Raw genomic sequence first — 8,669 nt, forward strand, 5'->3', positions numbered from 1 at the left:
ACAATCTCTTATAGCACGGGGAGGGGACCGTCACACCACATCTGGAAAAGCACCATTCTTCAATGTGCTGTAAAAGGGGGCAACTTTTCCATTGGCTCTGTATAAATTGTAACATCTTAAAGGGCAGGTATTTGTGTCTGTGAATTTAAAGCCCCCCTCACAAGCTGAGCATCTTTCAGCCTTCAGGCAGGTTGCGAAGGGGCCAGAAGTAGGTGCTGCACCACAGGACTCGGTGCTCTGCAGGCTGAGTATAACGAGCGCACAAAGACCACAGAAATTAAACGACACCAAAAAAACAGGAAACAAAAAGGGCTGGAAACACAAAGGGTTGGGTGCGCGGCACTGCTGACCTTTTTGTTCCTGAGGCAAAACTTCTCCGGGGCAAGTAAAAACAGGTTTGAGCCCAAGCCCTTGGGGCCCTAGTCCAGAAGGCCCAGCTCATTCAGTACGGATGAGGGGCAAATGCAATTCCTGAAAAAAAACCGCAAGGGATTTTTTGACAAGCTATCTCAGGAGCAGAGTCAAGATTTAGTGACTGCCTGGGAAAGACTGAAATGCCGGGCTACGGGCATGAGGCACAGAGTGAACGGTGGCATTGCCAATGTCAGGCCTTGGTAGAAAATACACTTTGTTTTGGCCAGGAAGACCGTGAGGTGATAGTGAGTTATCCAACGTGAACGGCTTGAGAAAGATGCGAGACTGACGCACAGAGATAGAGTCAGAGTGAAACAGACGTTATGAAAGAGTTAATGGCAAGGGGGTGCACGGTGCTGTGGGTGGGAGGAGCCCAGATCGCTGCCCGCAGTGCAGTGCGGCAGGCCCCACTGGCCCAAGCAGCCTGTGGCATGACCCGGCCTGTCTGGAGCAGCCTGTGGGGGGGTAGGTCTGGTTAGGGCTGGAGCAGCTTCCTACCCAAGTTGCGCTGGGGCTGGCCCAGGTGGGATGGAGCAGCATCCCACCATGCAGCCGGCCTGGCTTGGCCCACGCAATCTGTGACATGGCAGATCTGACCAGCCTGGCCAGAGCAGCTTCCCAACTGAGGTGGGCCTGGCCTGGCCTGAGCTACAGCAGGCCCACCCTAGGCCAGCCCAAGCAGCCCTGCCAACAGCATGGTGGACCGAGGCCCCCACCCACAGCATGATGCAGCCAGCCTGGGCAGCCCTTTACTGCTGTGCAGTGCGGTGGGCATGGCCCACCCAAGCAGTTTGCACCCAGGGCGAGGCTGGCCCAGCCTGGCCTGAGCAGCCCGCCACCCCATGTTCTAGTGTTTAACCCATTAACATTTTAAACAATAATTAACATCCCTAAAGCACACTAGCCTAGTTATGCTCAGCTACAATGAAGCAGCAGTTGGATTAATCTGAAGCAGATCCAGTTACAGACCCTAGGCAGATTGGAGGATTGGGCCAAAAGAAATCTGATGAGAGTCAACAAAGACAAGTGTAGAGTCCTGCACTTGGGATGGACGAATCCCAAGCATTGTTACAGGCTGGGAACCAACTGGCTAAGTAGCAGTTCTGTAGAAAAGGACCTGGGGGTTACAGTGGATGAGAAGCAGGATATGAGTCAACAGTGTGCCCTTGTAGCCAAGAAGGCTAATGGCATATTAGGTTGCATTAGGAGCAGAATTGCCAGCAGATCCAAAGATGTCATTATTCCCCTTTATTGGGCACTGGTGAGGCCACATCTGGAGTATTGTGTCCAGTTCTCTCTCCCCCCTCCTCCCCGGTTATAGAAAGGATGTGGACGCATTGGAGAGGGTCCAGCGGAGGGCAACCAAAATGATTAGGGGGCTGGAGCATATGACCTACTAGGAGAGGCTGTGGGAATTGGGCTTATTTAGTCTCCAGAGGAGGAGAGTGAGGGGGGATTTGATAGCAGCCTTCAACTTCCTGAAGTGGGTTCCAAAGAGGATGGAGAGAGGCTGTTCTCAGTGGGGGAAAATGGCAGAACAAGGGGCAATGGTCTCACATTGTAGAGGGGGAGAGCTAGGTTGGATATTAGGAAAAACTCTTTCCCTAGGAGGGCGGGGAAGCACTGGGATGGGTTACCTGGGGTGGGGGTGGAATCTCCATCCCTCAAGGTTTTTGAATCCCGGCTTGACAAAGCCCTGGCTGGGATGATTTAGTAGGGATTGGTCCTGCTTTGGGTAGGGGGGTTGGACTCAGTGAATCCTGAGTTCTCTTCCAGCCCTGGGAGTCTATGATTCTACAGGAAGCTGAACTGGCAACGTCACTAAGGCTTCTAGCTGGGCTTACTGGGCAGTGGAAGGGGATGTTTCTAGCCTTGTGCTGGAGTTGCATATGTAGCCAGTTACCCGAAGGAGTCCAGCAGCCTCTTTTAAAGCCTAACTCATGAAAACTACAAACTGGGTTCTCTTCAATTGGATTTGACCTCAAGTTAACACACCGGCTATGTCTAAACTATGTTCTATTTTCCATGTGAATTTGCATATCTTCTTTCAACCTCACTTTTGAAAGCAGATCTTTCGAAAGTGAAAGTAGTCTGGATGTGTTTTTTTGGGGGGAAAAGAGTTTAAAAAAAAACGCTCTTCCTTAAAAAATTAGGTTTACGCGGTTTTTTCGAAAAAGGGTTTTCCCAGGGAAAAAACGCGTCCAGACTACTTTCACTTTCCCTGTCCTCTTTCAAAAATAGAACATAGTTTAGATGTACCCACCTTGTTATATAGCAAAGCCATTAACATTTAAGTGTAAGAGAAATCTGGAAGTGATCACTAAAAGTAATTTTAACGCTTTAGAGGGGTAGCTGAGTTAGTCTGTAACAGGAAAAACTTTAATTTTAAATTACCTCCAATTTAAAAAAAAATTAAAAACCTCCAACACCTCAGTATATGAAAAATTCACTTTTTGTATACTGGTAGCCTCCGCCTTGGCCTATTTTTATACTTCAATGTCATAGTTGTTGGATTAATGTGTTTGGTTAGTAACTCTGAAAAGGTATAGGTCAGTAAGTTTAGAAAAACTGAATAAAATAAGGTTGGTGAGTTAGCTTTAGGAATGAATTCACAATCTGGGCCTTTATGTTCTTACTCACTTGCTTTCAAATGCTTGTTAGCTAGCAACCTTCAGTGTAGTAACTTTTGTGTCTGGAAATACACATTGTGTATGACTATTTGTGAGTAATGCAGACTTCTCAAGCTCATAGCAATAAAAGCTTTATAGCACTCGACTCCCATGTGTATTTTGTTTCCGCTATATTTTCTGATTTTATTCATTTTTGGCCTTTAAATCTCCTTATTTCCCATTTGAAATACATTAGTTTCTGTGGAAACAATATTGTCATTGTTACGGGCAGAATTTTGTGGCAGGCACAAATGCATTATAAAGGCAATTTAAATAATAGTTTGCAAAATGCAGCTGCTTATGCTTTTGCAAGCAAGTTGCAAATGACTCGAATATATTAATTGAGCATTTTTAAGCTACACTGATAATTATTTTATGCAGACACTGCATTGTACACATAATGAACAAGACAAACACTCCCTCGTCCAGTGATTTTTCAAACTAAGGGTCGCAAACCAGTACTGGGTGGCAGAGTGTCATGCACTGGGTCGCCTTGTTGTAGGGTGAACAGGTGACCATCAGGCTTTCTCCCTGTCCCGGCAGACCTGCTGTGCTCCAGAAGTGGCCAGCAGCTGGTCCAGCTCCTAGGTGGGGCTGGATGGGGCTCCCTGCTCTGTCTCCACCCTGGCTCCATCAGCTCTGTGGAATGGTGCCTGTGCGTGAAAGCAGTGAGCAGAGCCACTTGTGCACCTCTGCCTAGGAATTAGAGCTGCTGCTGGCCACTTCTGGAGCACAGCAGGTCTGCCGGGACAGGGAGAAAGCCTGATGGTCACCTGTTCACCCTGCGATGCCAGGGCAGGCAGAAAGCTTTCCTCCTGCACTGCTACCTGGGAGCTGGCAGAGGAAAGCCCATACCAAACTCTGAGCACCAGCCCCCAGCCCTGAGCCTCTCCCAAACACCTCATCTCCATCCCACCCCAGAACCTGCACCCCCCACTCTCATCCCAAACCAAAGCTTCTTCTCATACCCTGAACCCCTCTGCCTGCCCCCCCCAGCTGGAACCCCACATGTTACTTCAAAACCTTCATCCCACCCCACCCCAGACACTTCATATCCAAATGGAGCTCTCGCCTCTCTCCGTCCCCACCCTCCGCCCAGGCCATCCTGCCCCATCCCATATCACTCACTCCAGTCAAAAGATATAATTATGTTGGGTCATGGGCATCAACATTTTTCTTCAACTGAGTCACTAGGAAAAAAGTTTGGAAACCACTGCCCTAGTCAGTGAGATTCTACAGTGGCGCCATAGAGTAACTGGTATAAGTATACACAGTGATCCTAAAAGGAGCACTGTCTAATTTGCATACCGTACAATAGGATGCATGTAAAACATACATTATTCATCACCTTTATGCATCATCTCATTTGAAACTGGACTCCTTTTCCACCCTGTTGGTTTCAAAAAAAGGTTTTGTCTTAAAATTGTCAATACCTCAGTGTGACTGGCTGGAACATAGCAGTCCCCTGGGGATTGTCACTTGGTGTGCTGATCAAGCTACTGATGCCCACCTTCCTGTCCTCTATGGCTTGCCCCCACCCTGTCCTGCCTGGCCAGAAGCTCCTCGTCTCTGCCAGACAAGGCACAGAGTTGAGGTTACCACCCCCCAACAGAGCAACACAGATGCTGAACCAGCTCAGCTCTGGAGGACTCAGCTGTCAGACTTTTGACAGAACCCAGAAACCAATCCCCAAAAGGAAGCCAAACCCCAAGTAAACCAGACTTACCCTGTGTAAAAGTTTTACACAGAGAAAGCTCATTAAGATGATCATCCCCTTTATCAGTGAAAGAGAGATATGCACAGTAGTTGGCCCCCCTGCCATAACATTTACACTGGTCTTGATAATAAACAAAAGTTTTTATTAAGTATAAAATGTAGGATTTAAGTGATTGCAAATGAAAACAGATCAAAGAAAGTTTTTTAGCCAAAATAAAACATGCCAGCTAGTCCTAATACACTAAGAAACTTCTTACATACAAATTCTTATCCAAAGTAGTTGTGCTTATCTCAGTCCTGAGTTGATCTTTTTCTGACCTGGGCTCAGCATCTTTGCCTTCAGCCTTTTGGTACAGTTCTTTGTTTCCAGGTTTCTTCGCGTGTATCCTCATAGGGTGGGAAGTGTTACCAGATTTGCCCAATACCCTGGGGTATGCTCATTTATCAGGGTTACCCTTATGGGACTGGGGGAAGGTTAACAGTTCTATCAGTGTGCTGTTGGTGCTTACTTGGGCTCTCATATGGAGCTGAATTCTCCCTGCTGCCAATTTCCCCTCCCACTGGAGCTCTCCTGCAGGAACTAGGTTCCTCAGGATGGGGTTCTTCCCACCTTAGCAACACACACAGACACTCACACCCACTAATCAGAGCACGTCTGAGAGGACTGGGTACTCAGCACTCACAAGCTGACCCCCTCATATGTCCCTGGACTCAGCTGGCTGGGTTTCACAGCAATGCCACACTGCACCCTCATGTGCCTTTGGACTCCGTGGGCTGGATTAAACAGCACTTTAAGCTGCCATCCTCATAAGCCCCCAGGTTCAGCACCCCTTATCCCCACTTTCACACCACAGTCATTCACAGGTAAACCACACGATGAGCAAACCCCACAGGATTTTGGGCACTACAGGGATCTTTTGCTTGGGTACAAGAAGCGTTGTTGCAGAGCGAATGGGGAAGCCAAAACAACACCCCTTAAGGAAGAGTGAGCAAAAGAGAAAGAAAGAGAGAGAAGCAACCAGTTTAACAATGAAAATGATTTATTTCTGAGTAGTGAATAGATATCAAACAGTTACAATATTAAATCTAACAATTACAATATTAAATCTAAATTGAAGCTGATTACACATGTTAGGTAACCATATAACAGTTTACACAGGGCAGGGTCAGGAGGCTATGCTTAGAGAGATAGTTGAGAGAGAGAAAGAAAGAGAGAGAGAGAGAGAGAGAGAGACCTCACCACTCCACGGAGCTTGCACTGATCAGGGTTCCCAGATGATGATGGTAGCCGGGGGTCCAGAGGGCAGGAGAAAAGCAGGACAGAGCCCCCAGCACGATCAGACAGGAGATGAAGAAGTCTCAATGGAACTGATGCAGTTTAAGTCCAGGTATCAGAACAGTTTTCTTGGGGCAAGGATAGGAGTTTTATAGGGATAGTTCAAAGAGAAAGAGGAGAGACAATAGAGACTGATCACACCTGGTTATGGGTGATGTTCCTTGAACGAGCTCACAATGCAACTTGGCAGTTTCAGTATTTTAGATGTCAATAGGATCGTTACTAGAATTGGTCTGATAATGACTAATCTGGGTGTGAGCAGGCCTAGGTTCATTAGCATCTGGAGCAGGGATTTCCCATCAGGCAGTGCTTCTCTGCTTTCGGTGTCCCATAGTTCAGTGCGGTTCCTGCCTTGGAAGAGCTGCTCTCCATTCTGTATGCTAATGAGATGTCCCTCTGTTCCATCTTTAATGTAAATGAGGTTGGGGTGTTTCCTTAATTGTATCACCCTTGTCTGAAGCAGCTAGGTGTGTCTTCCCCGGCCTTTTCTTTGCTTTGTCTTTGATTCTAGCAGAGGCCTGAGGGAGGGGAATGGTTTTCCATGAGTGTCACTCCCTGACTCCCCAAGAGCACAAGGCTGACAGGTGACCATGTTCTGGTTCCCCAATAATCAGAGCTGGTGGGTAACAGAAGGCAATTTCAAAAGACAGATGAAGACAAAAATATGTTTGCTTTCCAGTCCTTGAACAGACTTTCCCCCAGGGTGGGAACCCTTTTTCCAGTTTCCCTGTCCCTATGGAGAAGTATCAGATTCAAGGTGGATTCCAGTACCAGGAGGCATGGTTGTAGCTTGGGTTTACAGGAAAAATAAAACCATTCACAGGTTGTTGGTTTGAGTACTGAGCCACTGAGTTCCTAAAGTATCAGTAATAGCCCTCAGTAGCACATTTAGAACTAAAAACAGATTCATGCTTCATTTTTCTAACTTCACATACAAGAAATGGGATATACATATTCAACAGTGTAACTTTACGAATATTGTATTACATAACCTGTTTTGCATAAAGCATCTTTGAGTTATGCATATTCATATGCCAATTTTCATCACAGTATTTTCCTTTTGAACATCCTGGCTCTAATATGTTCATTCAGTTTCCACCAGTTTTTCAAATGCAGATTGGCTTATTGGTCATTTGCTTGAGAAGGATAAATCAGCAATGACTGAGCATTAAGACATGCATACACAAAGGTGCTGAGGGTAGAAATAAAATCGGAATTGTTTGTGTATCAAATATTGTCAGAAGCGATGAAAACTTACATCATGTCCCTCCATCTTCATCCCAACCCCATCCGAGCTGGGGCATACAGCCTGTGATATAGGTGCTGATACCACAATACACACTAAAAGAAGGGAATGCAAGATGAAAAAAACCTAAGGACTCATCTATCCAAACATGTAGTTTGCAGCAAGCTGGCATGTGAATCTAGCCTGGCATGGACTGAATGAACCCTGCTGATTCGCATTAACAGTGTGTTAATGCATTTTTGTCTAGTTCCATTTCAAAGAGGATTCAATCAAAACACATTAGCAAACAGTTAATGTGAGTCAGCAGCAGCCTCAATCAGCATATGTGAGTAAGATTCACATTCCAGCTTGCCAGGAACTAATTGTTAGTGTGCATTTCTAGCCATGTGGGGACACACGTTACTGTAGCACTCTTTGGAAGCTAATTGACAGAGTTAATTGATCAATTTAATTAAGTTCAGTTAAAGTCAGTTACTAAGATCCCCAGTCAAAAAAGAGAAAGTGCTTTGATTGCAGGTGGTGACATGTCCTCTCAATGCATTTTTCTTGTCAATGCATTTTCATAGTTTAGTGCTCATGAAAGCTGCTAGACTTATGGCACTGAACACAATCCACAGAACAGGTATTGTATAGAAAAAAGCTCCACTAGAACTCATTACATCCTGACAAAACCTCTTAAGCTAGACTTGGAGGAACCATTTTTAAGGTATTTCATACCCAGCTAAAGCTCAACCTCTTTCCTGAGACTGCTCACTAGTGCAAATGGTGATGCCAAAACTACCTACTTCTCCATATCTATCTCAACAGGCTATTGGATGGTGATAACTTTTTATCTAACTTAAGGCAGATTTAAACAAATGGACTAGTAGCAAAAAACTGTACTATGTATTTTATGATCTATGCTGTAAGGCACTTACTTACATTACTGTATTTTGTCCACATATTATACTTCTAAATCTACTATATATTTTAGAAATGTGCATCTGTCTATCCATGAGTCAGGTTGTTCAAGAACTCCTCATAAATGGAAAGAGCTAGGACCACGATATTTGGGATGCAACTTCCTCTTATCATAACTTAAAACAAGGTCAAGGTTTGTTTGTGCCAGGACAATAGGATGTGCCTGGAATTTGATTGGTTCTCATAAAATGGAAAGGGAGGGGTCTGGTAAGTGGGAGTTATACTGTAGAATGACCACAGGGGGCAGCAAAGGGCTAGGCATAGGGACTGGGACAGCTAGAACCCCAATGGGTCAGCAAGGGGCAGAGGTGGAGAAATGGACAGCTAT

The sequence above is a fragment of the Pelodiscus sinensis genome, chromosome 8, assembly GCF_049634645.1.
Source record: "Pelodiscus sinensis isolate JC-2024 chromosome 8, ASM4963464v1, whole genome shotgun sequence".
NCBI classification, from domain to species: Eukaryota; Metazoa; Chordata; order Testudines; family Trionychidae; genus Pelodiscus; species Pelodiscus sinensis.